Genomic DNA, 19,089 nt, shown 5'->3' on the forward strand with positions numbered 1-19,089 from the left:
TACAGTGAAGATAACCACACTTTATGAAGTGGTTTTGAGGCTTCCAGGAGATGACGTCGGCTTTGATAAAGGGGAAGCCAGTGCTCGATATGGGACTCCATGTGCCTGGAGTTGTTCTAAATGCTTTGCGTTTATTGACTGGTGCTCCGTTCTCATTTTAGGGGTGGGGACGCTGGGGTCCAGCAGGTAAAGAAGTTGGTTGCCCAGGTCCCACAGCTAGCAGGTGGCAGAGCAGCTGTGTGTCTGTGTTGCAAAGCCCTGACACATCACCAGGAAGACCCCCTAAGTCCCAGCCAGGGAATCTCTGTTCCTGTATGGTGTAACAACCAGACTGTCAAGCCCCCAAAAGAAGAGGAGAACTTACTATTCAGAGATGATAGAAAACCTTGAAAATCTGAGTGCCTCAATTTTAAAACCGTGCAATAAAAGGGTTAACTCAAGAGAGGTAAGAAGAAAATTAGAAATTTCCCTTTTGAACAAATAATAGCTTATTAAAAATGAAATAATAACAAGATTTTCTCCACACAGCAACAAAAAATATAAAATACTTAGGCCGAAACCTTAAACAAGTTCCAAGATCCTCATGATGAAATCCCTCAACCTTTGCTGAAAGGCAGAAACAAGACCTGAGTAAATGAAAAACACGTGCCACATCTTTAGATGACAAGTCAGTATCAAAATTATGCCAATTCTTTCCAAGTTAAATTACAAAATTAGCACAATTCCCATCAGAGTCCCGAGTTCTCTTGGGAATGTGTTAGAAATAACTAAATAATTTTAAATTTTGTACAGAAGATCACATTGTTGTGAATTATCAGGAAACCCTTTAAAAAAGAGTAGTACGCATTTGCCCTACAAAAAGTTAAAATAAACTGAACACCAAGATATTGACACAGCAATAGGAAAATAATCAATGGAATAGGAGGATAGATCTATTATTTTTCTTCAGATACATTCAAGTAAAAAAAAAACTTTTAATAATATAGATTGTATAGCATTAACCCCATGACAATGTAAGTATATCCCCTCTCACACACACACCTGTGGGATGATGCCCATCTGATGTCACAGACAGTTATTTCTGATTAGTCGATATATTGGTTTCCTACAGCACCATGAACTGGTGGCATAAAACAAGAGAAACTATTCACTTAGGTCCAGAAGTCCTAAAACAAGATGTTGGCAAGCTTGGTTCTTTTAAGGGCTCTGGGGAGGGGGGGGAATCTGTTCCATGCTGCTCAACTTCTGGTGGTTGCTGGCAACCCTTGGCATCCTTTAGCCTCCAGTCTCTGTCGCGTTCTTCACATGGCATTGACTGTGTGTCTGTCCTCTTATAAGGACACTAGTTATTGAATTAGGACCCAGCCTAATCCAGTAGGACCTCGTCTTAACTTAATTACATCTGCAAAGATCCTATTTCCAAATAAGACCACATGTCCAAGGTGGACATGAATTTTGGGAGACACTAGTCAACCAACTACAGGTTGGATTTTTAGAAAACTTCTCCTTAGTGTTTTTCTACATGCTGTGAATTCTTTATAAATATATGATATTTTAGAAAAAAAATAAGGGATACATCTTTTAAAAACTACAGAAATGTGAGAGACTCTACAATATATGATAAAGATACTTTTGTGAAAAAAATGGTTTATTAAATACTCTTGCTATAATCAAAAAGATTAAAAATAAAATGCAGTTAATTTAAAAATTTTGCATTTTTTGATGGCTGAGTAATATTCCATTGTGTGTATTATGGAACTTTTAAAGGAAGATGATATGTATCTTACTCAAGCCATGTCTTTTTGCTGCCCCTTGTAGGGGGGATCCGCAAAAAAAAAAAAAAAAAAAAAAAAAAAAAGTGCATCAAGCCCCCTGCCCCCAGCCAAATTACTACGGGTTTTCTCTGAGGTGCACAGGAGGAATGAGGGGCATACATATTTCATGCCTCTGCTTTATAATATAACCATCAAAGTCTCAGCATTTCACACTCCCTGAATTACCTTGTTTCCTTATTTATTTACTTGTTTATTGATTCCCTTCACTACTGGAATCCAAATTCTAGGGCCCTTTGCTGCTTTGTGTTCACTGACACCCATAGGTTAGTATGCTAACCTTGATAAATGTACTTTGAGTACATGTTGAATGATGAGGATTTGAGTGCGTTTTACTTTGAGTGTGATTTTGGTTTTATTTGTTTTGCTTTCGGCTTCTGTTTAAATTTCCTGATGCCTGCTTCCTTCAATCCTTTCTCCCCAAGTGTTCCCTCAGTTCATTTTTGAATAATCACAATAGCCAAATGTAAATAACAGATTCTTTAGAAGCAGATCATTCTGAAGCACAATCTCCTAATGTTAAAAAAATGCCAAGGAGCTGCCTAAGTATTATCTTTCCTCTTAATTCTTACATTAACAATCCTCAACTCCTTTTGCCAGCTTTTCAAAATCTGAGGTGTATCCTGTAACATGTTGATGAAGCCTCATTTATTCTGGTCATAAATATTGAGTACCTAGTTTTTGCAAAATACTGTGCTAATTGCTTGTAGATTCATACCTACACTTCAAATACAGGCAGAGCCATGGGCACCAGGTGTGAATTTCCCCATAGTTCACATACAACCAATTAGTTTTCCTTGTTGTTTTTTTAGAAGATCATCTCCCTAACTTTGCCCTGAGCCGTCTGACACCACAGTCATACTCATCCCTCCCTGCCCCACTCAACTGCTTACCCCATTGGCAGGTTAGTTCTCCTCAGTAGGTCTTTACATATTTGTAATTAAAAAAAAAAAAGTTATTTAGTGAGCTCCTCAAGGCAGGGGACCACGTCTGATTTGTTTGCTGCTGTTTTCGCATCACGCCATGGGACCTTACACGGGGAGGCATTTAACAAAACAATCTGAATGAGTAAATAAACATGGGATGCATTGTCTGGTTTCTCCTAGCAGCCTTAAAACGTGGCTTCTTTTAAAACTGCTTTTGACAATTCAAAATTACAGAACGTTACATAGTTTGAATATAGAGTAAACTGATTTAATCACAGTTCTGGTAATAAAATCAGCAAAACTCTAGCTTCCAAAAACTATCCTTTGATTCAATTAAAAATGTTCTGTTCTATACAAAATATACTGCCTTTTTTTTTTCCTTAGACAAATGTTACTCTAATTCTCCACCTACAAGTATTGTCAGGAGGCCCTGTGCTAGGCCAGGTTAATTGTAAAATTTTAAGTGCACCTCTATGAAAAAAAAATTCGATGTTTGCCTAAGAAACAGGGAATTTTTTACTCAAAGAAAGAAAAAAACCTTCAGACTAAGAGAGCACATACAGATAGTCAGCAACAGATGCAGAGATTGCCTTTCTGCTCAAATGCCTGAAGAGCAAGGCCACAAAAAGTCTTGGTGTTGTGAGCACAGAAGGGCAAAGAAAGCCCCTCCGGAAACGTGCTGAGACTGGACAGTGACTAGAGCCCACCTCTGAGAGATGGAAGCGTGAGATTGGCAAGCTCTGACATGAGCCCAGTGCAGAGCAGAGGCCAGATTTCATGTCATATAAGAAACAAGTCTTAAAAAGGAGAGACTTTACTCGAAAGGATTATTGCAAGGGGTGGGGTGTAGCATGTGGGGGATGAAACCTATTGCAATAGGGAGATGTGGGGACCGTGGAAATGGGGAGAATGTCATGACCATAACATCTGCAGGTATCTCCAGAGTTAGGCAAATAGGGTTTTTTTTGATAAAGAGGGAAAAGAAGCATAGAAAGACCTTGGTGTGGGGGGAATGGGTGAAAGGGGAACATGATCGGATTGTACATCAGAGAATATGTCAGTCTGAGGCCAGGCTAGTCTCAGGAAGGATTGTCAGCTGGCTTAGGCTGAGGTGGCCCAAAGCTTGGGCACCTGGAGGCTTAACCAAAATTTGATGAATAAGCATTTTGTTCCCATTGATCAGTGAAGGCAAAATAGTTCAGCTCATTTATGAGGCAAAGAATGGGAATTTGGAGGGTCTATGTCTGGTGTTGTCTTATGTAATCAAGGGGGGTTTACTGCTGTGAGTCTTATCTAAGTCGTATGTGGAGGAGGGTTTTTTGTTTGTTTGTTTGTTTGCAATATGCCACTTCCCAGAAGGCAAAATATGGGTGGGATATCTTTTATTCTTTGCTGTTTTCCAGGAGCATGGGGTTCAGTTCAAGTTCAGCAGTAAGAGCTTTCAGGGACAACCTCAGAGTCTTCCTTTATTCTTTCTCTGAGTCCTTCTTTCTTTACATAGATCTGAGTTTCTGACTCCTTTATCCATTTCCTTCTCTTCAAAAAAACTTTCACATTTCTTGCAGAGCAGGTCTACTGATGACAAATGCCTTCAGGTTTTATCTGAGAAAGTCTTCATTTCTCCTTTACCTTCGAAGGGTAATTTTGCTGGGTTCAAAATCCTGAGTTGGCATTTTTGTTTTGTTTTGTTCCTTTTAAAAATCTGAGTATTTCTTTCCACTGTCTTGTTTACATGGTTTCTGATGAGAAGTCTGATGTAATGCTTGTCCTTGTTTCTCTATATTTAAGATGTCTTTTTATCCAGCTGGCTTCTTTCAAGATTTTGTCTTTGTCTTTGGTTTTCTGCAGTTCGAGTGCAATATGCCTAGGTGTAGATTTCTTGGTATTTATCATACTTGTTTTTTTATGGTTTGTTTTTTTGGGTTTGTTTTGTTTTGTTTGAGATTTTAGAATCCATGGTTTAATTTCTGTCAATAATATTGGAAAATTGTCAGCCTGTATTATTTCAAATATTCTGCTTCTTTCTTTTGCTTCTTTTTCTGCAGTTCCCATTAGCTTATGTTGTACCTTTTGTAATTGTCCCACAGTTCTTGGATATTTTGTTCAATTTTTTTTTCATTCTTTTTTCTCTTTGTATTTCAGTGGGAAGTTTTTATTGACATGTCTTCAAGCTCACTGATTCTTTCTTCAGCTGTGCCCAGTCTACTATAATGAGTCTATTAAAAGCATTTTTCATTTGTTAGAGTTGTTCTGATTTCTATGATTACCTTTGAGTTTGAGTCTCCCATCTCTCTGCTTAACATTACCTGTCCTTACAAGTTATCTACTCTTTTTATTAGCATGCTTAGCATCTTTATTTATGGTTATTTTAAATCCTCAACCTGATAATTCCAAAATCTCTGCCATATCTGAGTCTGGTTCTGATGCTTGCTTTGTCTCTTCAGATTTTGAGTTTTTTCTTGCCTTGGGCATGACTTGTAACTTTTTGTTAAAGCTATATGTGATGTCTAGCCACCCAGGTGTCCCTCAGATAACACAGTTTTAAAAATGTATCTGAGCCCTCTCCCCATTCTGTATTTCTTTTTCCCACTTAGTATGAGCAATATTTTCTTAAATTAAAAAAAAAATTTTTTTAATATTTAAAGAGTCCTAAAAGTTAGTATCTCACTACCAGCCTATTGCTAGTCAACCAGTTTCTTTTTGAGTAGTTTTAAAATGGCCTACCCTTGTCTTTTCTCTCTCTGTCTCTTTTTTTAATTTTAGTCCACAGTTATTAAATTAAATGTTAACTGTTTTTTAAATATTTTTTATTATTTTTTAATTTAAGTTCAATTAATTAACATATAGTTTATTATTAGTTTCAGAGGTAGAGTTCAGTAATTCATCAGTCTTATATAACACCCAGTGCTCATTATATCACATGCCCTCCTTAATGCCCATCACCCTGTTACCCCATTCACCCACTCCTCTCCCCTCCAGCAACCCTCAGTTTCTTTCCTATGATTAAGAGTCTCTTGTGGTTTGTTTCCCTCTCTGATTTTGTCTTGTTTTATTTTTCCCTCTCTTCTTCTATGCTCCTCTGTTTTTTTAACTCAACTGTTTTATTGAAGTGTCTTTATAGTGTTTTAGGGATGGGGTAGCATTTACTGGCAAATTGTTATGTCCCAAGGACTATGCTAAGTGCTCCTCAAACTTCACTGTGCTTCTGACTCATCTAGAGATTTGGTTTAAATGCAAATTTCAGCTTAGTTGGTCCAGGCAGGGACCTTTAGCATTTCACAGGAGGTGATGCCCAGGCTACTGGTCTGGGACCACACTTGTCTCAATTAATCCCCGATTACATATAAGTCCTCTGAGACCGAGGGGAGGCATAGCTTTTACACAGCTTCACAGCTAATCAGTATTTGAATCCAAGTTCTTCAGACTACAAAAGAAGTAGCCATGGGATGTCCTGCAGTTAATTATCCTGCTGTCCCCACAACCACAGCCCACTATTTAAATCTCTGTTTAGGACATTGGTATGAGTTGAACTGTGTTTCCCAAAAATGTGTGTTCAAGTCCTGACCTCTGGGACCCACAATTGTGACCTTATTTGGAAATAGGATCTTTACAGTTACAATCAAGTTAAGATGGGGTCATCCTGGAGTAGGGGCCTTAAATGCAATATGATGAGTATCCTAATAAAGAATGGAAAGGAGATGCAGACACATGCACAGAGAAGAATGCTGTGTGAAGACAGAGGCAGAGAGTGAAGTAAGGCTGCCATACATCAAGGGACACGGAGGATTCCTGGCTGGACACCACCAGAAGCTGGAAAGGCAGGGAAGCCTTCTCCCCTCGAGACTTCAGAGAGAATGTGGCTCTGCCTATACCTCCACTGGGGATTCTAGCCTCCAGAACTGTGAGAGAATGAAATTCTATTATCTTAAGCTTCCAAGTTTGACATAATTTGCCAGAGTAGCCCTAGGAAGCTAATAGAAACACTTAATACCATACTTTGGTTTTCCGTGTTTCTGGATGGATTGTCATCAGGCAGGGTCAGGGGCTACTGAGAATACTTCAGACCCACTTAAGGCCTCACCCCACTTCACTGTTTATTCTGCTCGTGAAAATCAGGAAAAAGTAAGCACATTTACATTATGAAAGTAAATCAGCCGTATTGGACTTTAGAGTTGAAAAGCGCCTGGTTTACTTTTCTTCTCAAATACTTTTCGAAGCAAAGCTGTATTTTCCAACAACAACAAAATTTTCTCCACAGGAAAAATCTTGTCTACCTGTGATTAATTGCCTGGATATTTGCTTGGGAACTGGATTGCTAATCAAGTGTTTATCATCTGAAAATCTCCTGACCTTTAAAAAAGAACAACCTCCTGGGATTGCCTTATATTTGTTCCCCAAAGACTCTGCGCTGCTGAAAGTTAAAATTCAAAACCAGGTTTTATTTCATTATCTTCCCAAAGCAAAAACAGTGATTTGGCTTTCGTTGGCCTCAAGTGAAGATAAAATAGATCAAGAATGAGTTTTTCTTCTTTACTTTCCATCTAAAAGTTGTTAGTAGTAGGAAGAAAATGTTAATGCTGGTGGTGGAGGTGGTCATCTGTCCCACCTGCATGTGGCCTCCTCCTGTGGCCTGGGCTTCCTCACAACGTGCTAGCCTCATAGTAGCTCAGTGCTCCAAGGTGAGCGACCCAAGAATGAAGGTGGCAGAAGCCAGCCAGGCTTTTCTCACCTGCGTTGCTAACCTGTGAGGCTGTGTCACTCACTTCTGCTACATGTTATTGGTTACAAGGGAGTCACTAAGGTTGGCCCAGATGTATAGTGAGGAGTCTAGACTTCACCTCCTGATGAGAGTCTGAGGAGCTTACACGCACGTGTACAAATCATCCCAACACCCTTTACGAATAATAAATGTTTCATTTGGCATGCAATGACAATGGGGATGCACTGAGCTGATGATATTGACCAGTTTCTGTTTGAGTTGAGCAAGACAGTGCCCCTGCCTGGCACTCACATTCCTCAATCCTTAACTGCAAGAGGAAGGGCCACAGGAGGCCTACCCCAGAGCTCCTTCGCAGAGCTGTGATTTTATGGTTCTTTCCATCATCTCACCAGTCAAAACCTTAGAGGTTCTTGTTTGAATTTTGCAGCCTGAGAGGAAGCTATTCTGCCACCTCAAGCCGTCCAGAGCAAAATGAAGCAGAAACACGTCTGATCTTAGTCCTTCAGCTCTACTTCTGCCTATGGTGATTACTAGCAGACATGGCTGCTATGTATTGCAAGTGCTGGAGGCCACTTGTTTGTCCTCATTGGCTCTCCGTACTCACAGCAAGCCCAGCCTCAGTATTTCCTGAGCGGTGGATCTGCTCAGGCCCACCCCTCACCACGGAGGCCTCCACTAAGCCAGAGAGCTAAGGGTATGAATCCCTGAAGCACAGTTGGTGTGGTTATCAAACTAGACAGCAGTCAGGGTGGGAGGGCAGGCCTAACATGAGTAACTGAAGTCCTATGTCAAGTACCTTGCCACAAACATCGAACCAGGGGTAGTGGGAGTATGCCACAAATATGCAGGGGACCACCTTATTGCAGGGGACGTGCGTCTACTAAAATAATGCATTGTTTATCTGAAATTCAGATTTAACAGGATGACTTGTATTTTTATTTGCCAAATCTCATCACACTAACAACACATCCTTCCTGTTCTTCTTTCTGTCAAGGCAGTTCTTGCTGCAGCCGTGAACTGTGGGGGCCTCCCGATCATACTTCACGGACACCACAGAAATCCCTTCGGATTTGCCAACATGGCCGCCTCCACCTGGAGCGTTGTCATCATCCCACCAGCTCTGTAAGAGAATCGCTTTCCCGCACAGTATATTGTAAAAGTTGGGGATCTGGTTGCTCTTTTGAGAGAAACTGTGCATCTCAGTGTAATTTTTAGAACTAGTTTCCTTCTCATGGCTGAAGCTGGGCATTCTTTCATATGCATAAGGGTTATTCGCCTTGGTGTTTCTGTCAGCGGTCTGTATCCTTTGCGTGGTTTTTTTCCCCTCTTTTTTAAATTAAGTTTTTGTTTTTTCCCTCAATTTCTAGGAACTCTTTCATATCAGGAAGCCCAGTCCTTTGTCCCAGACATGACTGAAAATATTTTCCCTCAGTTTATTGATATTACTGTGTCTTGATTATTGATGCCTATTGTTGTCTCACGAATCTGTCATATGCTTGCAGGTGAATTAAAATCTCTCCCTGCTGGCGGGTTGTGTGTTTCCTCTCCAGTCTCCTACCGTTTCCTCGTGAATATTGCTGCTGGGTATTTAGTTCATTACTAAGTGCCCTTCATGTTATTTCTAATGGTTTGGGGGCAGAATTCTACTCTGTCTGACTTTCCTATTGGGAGCACAGCTTTCTTTTTATTTGTATGTGCTTTGCTGTACTTTGCTCATCTCTTTAACTGAACTGAATCACCTTTATGGGGCGTGTCTCTTGTGCACAGTGCAGACTGGGATTTTGCTTTGTGATGAAACCTGAAGATCTTTCACTTTTAATAAGTGGTTTAAACCTATTTTCATTTAATGATTAACACATATGTTTGGTATTAGCTCCGTCCCATTATTTTATGTTGTATTTCAGTTTCCAAGGCATTTTTTTAAGTCTTTCTCTATATGGTTTGTTTTCTTTGCTCTTTGTATAGAGTTTTTATATTTAGAGTATATCGTCTCATTTTATTGGCTACTTGTATAAATATAATCTTTTTTGAAAGATTTATTTATTATTTGGGGGGTGGAGGGGCAGAGGGAGAGAATCTTCAAGCAGACACTCTGCTGAGCATGGAGCCTGACGTGGGGCTCCATGCAGGGCTCTATCCGAGGACCCTGAGATCATGACTCCAGCCAAAACCAAGAGTTGGACGCTTAACCCACTGAGCCACCCAGGCGCCCCTTGTATAAATATAGTATTAACCACACTTTTGCTCCTTCATTTTTTAGATGGCACTGATGACGTTTGAATCGTCCCCCTCCCTCTTTTTCGTCTATAACCTGATTTTGTCAGTCATTATATGTTTTTCAGTATTGACATTTGAGCAGTAGGGTCTGCTCATGCAGACTCCCAGCCATCACCAAGGGATTGCCTGTCCCTCCCATTCTCATCCCCGCCTGGCCCCTGGTCCGGTGACCTCCCCATCAGTGCACGCCACTTGCATGTTCCTGTCCTCAACCCTCTATCACCCCCTTCAGAGCCAGTCCTGAGGCAGTGCTTTTGGCTGACTAAAATTCCTCCTGTGGGAGTTCCTCGGGAATGTCTCCTGGGAGTCACGGTCTCTGCATGTGTGCAACTTCAAAAGTGCCTGTCGCCTGTGTATTTGAAGGACAACTTGGTTGGAAACAAAATCCTTGCGTCATGGGCTGGTTTTTGTTGTTACTCTGTTTTTAACCTTGGGTTCTTGCTCGGTTGTCTTCAGAGTTACTGCCACATTGTCTTTAGGTGTTGGTCGTTGCTGTGAAGAAGTCAGAAGCCAGATGATCCTTTTGCCCATCCTCCCAAAGGAGTGTGTCTTTATCTATGCGGCTAGGTAACCTCAGTAGGACGTGTATGTTCCTCGAAGATTCTCATCAGTTTCTCATAGTGTGTGCTTTTCTCATTTAGAATTGTGCATTCTTTTATATCAGGAAGTTTTTAAAATTATGTATTTAAATATATGTCCCATTTTACTGTTACTGTTATTACTGTCATTATAAATAGGGAGAGTCTAGCCATGCAGACATTGTTTTCTATTGTAGTCTTCGATCTCTTTTATCTTCTCTCTGATCCTACTAGACTTTCAATTTCCGTTGTTCACTTTTCTCATTTCTACCTTCTATTTCTCTACGTTTTTACTGATTATCTCTTATCCTTTGTTTACCTTCCAATTGATCTTCATTTTTGTAGGATTTTCCCATTTATATGTTTGTTTGTTTGTTTAATCTTGCCATTTCTTACTCATGGTCTTGTGTTTCTCTTATGGAGTCTTTCTTCATTTACTCATAGAGACTTTTTCTTTAGAATTCTTTTTTTAAGAATGAGAACATTCCTTAGTTACTGGTATTAAATAATCTCTGGTATATTTTAAGTGAAGAAAGCAACAGGCAGAGCTCTTTGTCACTGATTATATAAAAAGGGAAAAAGAAAGAAGAAATATAAATGGGTTCGTGTATGCATAAAATATTTCTGATCTAATATTCAAGAGATGGTGACGTTGTGGGCCTCCATTTGGGGAGAAATGCATATTTGGGAGACACTGGCAAAAGGGAGACTTTTTTATTTCTTTTCCTCTTGTAACTTTGGAATTTTGTACCATATGAATGTATGATCACTCCAAGTGAAATGAACTTGATATAAATTTAAAAAAAAGAAAAAAAGTTCAGCTGGAAATATATGTGTTAATTTTTAAAATGAGGACTAAAAATAATGTTAGTAAGGTGTCTCCTGCTTTATCAGACATTAAAATGTTCCATGGAGTTGTAGAGCTAAGTGGGTTTAGGCCAATGTTAGAGCCACAGATGAATGGGATGGAACAGAAATGGAAGAAATGTCCTTGCTCTGAACACAGCTCAACCCCTTGATGGGTCCAGATCCCATGCCCTCTTATTCCTGCCTTTGCCCCTCTTGTCCACATGGTTAACTTCATTAACTTCTTTCTCCTGGGTCAGTTTATGAATGTACAAATACGATAAATTAGCTCCCGTTAAAAAAGCAAAACAAAGCTCCCAGACTCTACGCACTTCTCCATACACTTCTGCAGATGCATGTTTCTGTTTTCCCTGTATCTGTGTCTTTACCTCCATTGTCTTCAGCTGGGCCTGCTTCTGCAGTAATTCTGGCCATGCCGCCAATGACCAAACCCAAGGGTCCTTTTGCAGTGCCCATCTTACCCCTCAGCAGCTTTGAAGGAGCAGACCTCCCCTTCTTCTTAAAGCACCTTCCTCTTTGGGCTTTGGGAAGCCGCCCCCTGGCCTCCCACACTGGCTGGTCCTCTGCATTCTCCTTCCCTCTCCGTCCCTCTGAGCCTCCCATTTACACTTTCTGTCCAGGAGAACCTCAATCCCTGCAGATTTGGGAATGCTAATGACCCTCCCAAACTTGTATTTTCAGCTGGAACTTTCCTCCTGAGGGAGGTCCTACCACCTGCTTAATGCCACCGCTTGAGAGGGAGAAAGAATTTCAGCCTTAGCATATTTAAGGCAAAGCTCTGGATGTTCCTACCTGGAACTCTGCACATTGCTAAATTTTTAGCACCTCAGTTACCATATCCAAATTCCCTTCTCTTATATCCAGCAAATCACCAAGTCCCGTAAGCTTGAACGTAGCCATGTTTGAGTTTGATCACTCACAAGCACCCTTGGAACTGCTGCCTCTGACCCTCTTGGATGACCCCAAGTGCTTCCTAACTGGCATCCCCAGCTGTGCTCCTGTTTTTCCATGCCTGTCCTCCATGAAGTGCTCCATGAGAATGGTCTTTTCAGCAATGGAAATCCGATCACACTCCCTAGCTACAGACTCTTCATCCCATGGCGTGCAAAGACCCCCATCCAAATCTCTGAACTTCTGCTCACTAACTTCTGTCTGGCTGCTTTAGCCTTTTTGCTCTCCCACCCCCCCCCCAATACCAAACCTGTTCCTGCCCCAGGGTCTTTGCATTTGCTTTTCTTCTACCCCCAGACTTTCACAAGTTTTTTTCTGTACTACATGGGGGCTCCCTTGCATTTTTCATATTCTTTTTACTTCTTTCAGGTGTCTGCTCAGTTATCATAAATGGCCTGTTCTGACCATTTTTGCTAAAATAGCTGTCCTCCTGTCCACACTGTTACTCTGTTGCATTACTTGGCATTGTTTCTCTTCTTCCTGCTTATCCAAATTTGTCCATTGCCTGTGACTGACCACTTGTTGAACAGAAGTCAGAAAAGGCAGGGATCTCATCCATTTCATTCAGTGCTGTTGTATCACTTGTGCCTAGAACAGTAGTATTTCCTCAATAAAAATTGGTTAAATGAATAAAGGAGGGAGAGAATGAATGAACCTTCAGAAATGAACTCAAGTTTATGTAAAAAATTAGCATATAATGAAAATGGTATTACAAAACAGTAGTTAAGTAAATGATATTTATTTACTAGTATCAGGATAATTAACTAACCATATGGGGAAAAATAAATTTCATTTCCTACCTGTATGCATATAAATTAAGTAAGTAAGTAAGTGATTCCAGGAGAATTAAAGTCTTTAATTTATGTTTTAAAGTCATGTTTTTATGTTTTGCGCACCCTGGTATATTTTTTTATTAGTATTTTAAATATTTAAAGGTAAAAATCAAAACTATGCTAGTGCTTTGAGAATTTATATTTTCTTACATGTATATTTTGGATGACTGTTTAAACATGATCCTAAAGAAAAACCAATAAGGGAACATATTACTTAATTTTAATAAATAAGAATTTAAAGCTTCTTATGACCAAAAAAAAAATTAGAGACAGTGTTTAAAGTTATGTGACCCAGTAAAAAAGATTTCACTGTAAGTTTTGAAGACCTGATTACCTTAGTATATAAAGAGAACTTACAAATCAATAAGAAAAATGAAAACCCAGTAGGTAAAATGAATACCCATGAACAGGTACTTCACTAAAGAATTAAAGACAATTATTAACATTTTTTACTTATAAAGAACAATCCATTAAAACTACATGATTCTAAAAAAACAAAACAAAAACAACACGATTATATTACTCTCTTACTGTATAGCAAGGATTTTTTTTAAATGCTAAAGTGATTCCTTGTATTGATGGGGGAACATGAATTCCTATACACCACAAGTTTAAATTAGTGCAATTTTTCTGGATAGTAACTGGCACTACTATAGCTTTTTAAAAAACATAAACTAATCAAACCCAAATTTATACTTCTTAAAATTGTTACTTTAAAAATTAGAACACAATATAAATATCTAAAAATAGGGCATTGTAGGATTTTAATATATCTGTGCAAAGGAATAGAATGAAGTCATTATGAATACTGACATAGAAGTATGATTCTTACATGGAAAGATTAATATGTAATTGAAAAGTATGCAGATTGAAAATAGTATAGTTCAATTTTTGTTAATAAGTGTGTGTTTATTACACGAGATCAAAACAAAAAAATTAGGCGCGTTACTTGTTACAGTCAAAATATGTTATCAAGGACAAATGGGAATTACTAAAAATTAATTTTAAGAAGGTAAAGTAAAAAATATGAAAAGCAAACAGGAAATTAAAAAGATGAATGGAAATATGAAAACCACAAGTACGTAAAACATAAAAACATCAGTTGGCAACTGGAAACATTTGCTTTATTTTTTATCTATCCAAGTAATTGTGAATGTGCTCTTGTTAGAAATATTCAAATAATATGGATGAAAATGGGTCTCCTTGGCCTTTCTGTTTCCAGAGATCACAATTATTATATCCGGGGCACAAGCCTCCAGAATTTTTCTTGTATTTATCAGATGTAATTTTTTTCTTTAACTTTTTACCTTAACCATGTATCTTAGAGTTTTTGCCTGTCAGCACATATAGATTTAAGTCATTTTTTAAATGCTACATAATATTTCAGAGGATATATTCAGGCTTATTACTGAGCTATTTTCCCTTTCCTGGTTCTGTCTATTCACCCAACAAAAATGCATCCTGGACTCTGCAGACAAAGCAGTGACAAGAAGGACAAGCCTCCTGACCTCAGAAGTCATTCTGCTCACAGAGTCCATGACCCAGCTAGAGTTGGAGAAGCCCAGAGTCCTTATCTAAGTCCATCATCTTTTCTTTTTTTTTTTTTTTTTGAAGGTTTTATTTATTTATTTGAGAGAGAGAGAGAGCACGAGCAGGGGGAAAGGCAGGGGAGGGGGAGAAGCAGACTCCCCGCTGAGCAGGGAGCCCAACGCAGGACTCATCCAGGACCCTAAGATCATGACCTGAGCTGAAGGCAGATGCTTTAACTGACTGAGCCACCCAGGCGCCCCTAAGTCCATCAACTTAAAAAAAAAAATACTGAAGTGTTTTTTTTTCCCCCTCCAGTTTCGTGGAAACTCTACAATACCCCTTCTCAAACCCATTCTGCCTTTTTTTAAAAGGCCCTTACATTTCCTATCAGCAGCACCACTAAAACCAATGTCATGGGCTCATCTTTCTTTCTGGTATTGCTTAATGGGGTGTGTGTCTGCAGAGGGAGTGGAGGGTAGTGGGTAAGGGAGGAAGGCATGAAATATCTGAGGAAGAGTGGTAGAATCAGCAGCTTTTGGAAAGCCTGGCATATGGCAGAAAATACCACTTTAAGGATTCACCTGCATGGCATCTGAGGGCCGCAGCAAAACCAGATGCTATCAGAAATTTAAGTCTATGGTTTTCTTATTTGTTGGATGAGTAGGAACTCCAGGTCATTTTTAAATAACTGACTTTTCTTTCCGTTGCTTAAGTTTGTTTAATAAAAGTTGGTTCCACCCTATAGTGACAGGATTAAAATGCAAAGTCATGCATGCTTAGAGTCAATTTATATCTGTGTGGAAAGTTATTATTATTTCTGCCTAAACAGACTGTATATCATGCTGGGCACTCCTACTGCCAAGAGTCTGAGATCATTTTATTTGAAATGTGGTTCTCTTTGGTTGGTCTCAGAAGCTCTGCAGTGCATGGGGGTGGGGGTAGATATACAAGTCAATGCTTTTGTGTGCGTTTATTGGTAAAAACTTAGAGGTTGGAATAAAAGCAAAACTTTATTCAGATGAGAGGGAATAGGTTTAATCATTACTGTTATCCAGACCCCTTTGTCATTTCCACACTTAGAACTTATTTTAGAGACTTTAAGTACCGAGGAGTCAGCATAGGTAATTAACAATCCCCACCCACCTAACTCCAATAGAATGACAACAAAGTCATTCTAATGCAAAGGTATAAACAATAAATACAAAAACAGAAAGAATAGGAGAGGGGACAATATCAGATCAGTGATCAGAGCATTTTTAGGAGTGGGAGAATGGAACCCAAATGGTAACTAGTTGAGTCAGGAGAGGGGCAGAATCTGGAATCTTAGTATTTCTAGAAGGGAACCTCAGAAGAAGCAAGCCCATGGAAGTGGCAGGTGGGGGAGCAGATGAGACAGGTCTGGGCTGAGAGGGGTGGGAGGGTTGACAGTAAGAACAGTCACTCTGCTGGTTTCTTCTCTTGTCACAGACTCTGCAGGAGGCACAGCCCAGCAGAGAGGAGGGGAGGGGGAAACAGGACAGATGCAGACAAATATCTTATGACAGAAATCTGAATAAATTAAGTTATATTCCAACCAAATGTAATTTGTCCATAACATAACTTACTTTGGATCAAGGAATTAGGTGTTTTCTTTTACTTTATGCATATGATTTGTGTTGTGTGTGGTGTGTGTGTGTTTTATATGTGTGGCATGGTGTGTGGTGTATGTGAGTGTATGCGTTGTGCATGTTATATGTATTGTGTATGTTGTGTGTGTTGTGTCTGTTGTGTGTACTTAGGGTGTATGTTATGTTTCATGTTTGGTGTGTGTTATATATGGCATATGGGCTGTGGTGTGTTTGTGTGTGGGTATTGTGGGGGGGTATGTGATATAAACGGTGTATATGTTGTATATGAGTGTGTGTGTGTGAAGTATGTGGGGTGAGTGTTGTATGTGTGTTGTGTGTGGTGTGTATGTTGTGTGTGGGGTGTGGGGTGTGTGTGTATTGTGTGTGGGGTGAGTGGTACATGTGTGTGTGTTGTGTCTGTTGTGTGTACTTAGGGTGTATGTTATGTTTCATGTTTGGTGTGTGTTATATATGGCATATGGGCTGTGGTGTGTTTGTGTGTGGGTATTGTGGGGGGGTATGTGATATAAACGGTGTATATGTTGTATATGTTATGAGTGTGTGTGTGTGAAGTATGTGGGGTGAGTGTTGTATGTGTGTTGTGTGTGGTGTGTATGTTGTGTGTGGTGTGTATGTTGTGTGTGGGGTGTGTGTGTATTGTGTGTGGGGTGAGTGGTACATGTGTGTGTGTTGTGTCTGTTGTGTGTGGTGTGTGTAGTGTGTGTATTGCATCTGTTGTGTGTGGTGTGTATGCTGTGTGTGTTGTGTGTGCTGTGTGTGGGGTGTGGGGTGTGTGTGTATTGTGTGTGGGGTGAGTGGTACATGTGTGTGTGTTGTGTCTGTTGTGTGTGGTGTGTGTAGTGTGTGTATTGCATCCATTGTGTGTGTTGTGTGTGCTGTGTGTATAGTGTGTGTATTGCATCTGTTGTGTGTGGTGTGTATGTTGTGTGTGGTGTGTATGTTGTGTGTGGGGTGTGGGGTGTGTGTGTATTGTGTGTGGGGTGAGTGGTACATGTGTGTGTGTTGTGTCTGTTGTGTGTGGTGTGTGTAGTGTGTGTATTGCATCCATTGTGTGTGTTGTGTATGCTGTGTGTGTTGTGTGTGCTGTGTGTATCGTGTGTGTTACATCTGTTGTGTGTGGTGTGTATGTTGTGTGTGGTGTGTGTGGTATGTATGTTGTGTGTGGGTGTGTGTGTATTGTGTGTGGGGTGAGTGGTACATGTGTGTGTGTTGTGTCTGTTGTGTGTGGTGTGTGTAGTGTGTGTATTGCATCCGTTGTGTGTGGTGTGTATGCTGTGTGTGGTGTGTGTGCTGTGTGTGTGGTGTGTATAGTGTGTGTATTGCATCTGTTGTGTGTGGTGTGTATGCTGTGTGTGTTATGTGTGCTGTGTGTGTGGTGTGTATAGTGTGTGTATTGCATCTGTTGTGTGTGGTGTGTATGTTGCATGGGGGGGCTGTGTTGCATCTAAACCTTGCCACCCTTACCTCTCACAGTATTTCTACAAGAGCATTCTTTTCATTTCTTCTCAGTTTTCCGAAACACAATATCCACACTTCCGTTCTTTCTTCCTCTGACTTCCCTGTCATTTCCGTCAGGCTCAGCCTGCGCTCCCGGCCACGTCTGCCTTGACCGTACCAGGGCTTTGCCCTCTGCACCTGAACCCTGTACTTCCCTGCCATTCAGTGTGTGTGTCATTGGACGGTCATTTTCCTTTAAGTTAATGTGTTTTCTGTTCAACTAGAAATTGTGTCCTACCGTAAAAGTTTTATCTTCTCTCACTTCCATGTCAAAAGGAGAAGCCTATCTGTTTTACCTGATTTTATAACAGCATGGTTACAGAAGGGGGAGACAGTTACCTCTGTGTTTTGCCAGGCCGAGGCTGACCCCAAGTCTAGGTTTTCCAGTTTGACGTTCGTCCCAGCTCTGGTGGACTCAGAGTTTACCCCCGCATATTCACGTGCTGATCCAAGATTTAGCTTTACCGAGTTCATAGGCTTTCTTTTAGCAAAGAAGCCCTCGACAGATCAGGTTTTTTTCTTCAGCAGCTTTATTTTGAAATCATCTTAGATTTACCTAAGAGTTGCACAGATAGTACTAGGGTATCTTTTTTTCTGTTTAGATAATACATAGATATATTTTTAAATTTAAGGTCACTAAATTTTTATTTAAGGAATTTTGCCTATAATTCCTTCTACTGCCAACCATCTTAGTTCCACCAACGTCAGAATCATAATCTTCAATTTTTGTTCAATTCACAGTTGTCACTGTCAGTCCACACTTCTTTCGGTTGGACTTCTTTGAGTGAGTTAAGGAAACTACATGTATCTGAGGCATTCCCAACGACGTAGGTCTGCAGAAACAGCCCCGTCAGGCTAGACCTCAACAGTATATAAATATATTTATAACTAAAAATAGAAACTATATATTGTTTTCCAAATCTTCTTTTTTTTTAAAAGATTTTGTTTATTTATTTGACAGAGATAGAGACAGCCAGCTAGAGAGGGAACACAAGCAGGGGGAGTGGGAGAGGAAGAAGCAGGCTCATAGCAGAGGAGCCTGATGTGGGGCTTGATCCCATAATGCCGGGATCACGCCCTGAGCCGAAGGCAGACGCTTAACCGCTGTGCCACCCAGGTGCCCCTCCAACTCTTCTTTATTCTAAAATATATGTGGGTATTATTTGTGTCAATAAATACACACCTATATGATTATTCTTAATGGCTGCAGAGAAATTACAAGTGGGCTGTAATCGACTTAACAAATCTCTTATTGAAGTTGTTTAGGCATTGATGCTATTTATAATTTTTTACTATTTAAAAAAATGTAGCAAAGCTAAGGTTGTTAAATATTGTATATTTCCCAGTGTATTTTCTTGGTGACGATTTCTAGAAGTTACTGACTTAAAGAGGAAGCATTTTTAAAGACTTCCGACGCTCTTGCCAGATTGCCCTGCAAAGCTTTTGTCTG

This window comes from Ursus maritimus, unplaced genomic scaffold, assembly GCF_017311325.1.
Source record: "Ursus maritimus isolate PB19 unplaced genomic scaffold, ASM1731132v1 scaffold_10, whole genome shotgun sequence".
NCBI classification, from domain to species: domain Eukaryota; kingdom Metazoa; phylum Chordata; class Mammalia; order Carnivora; family Ursidae; genus Ursus; species Ursus maritimus.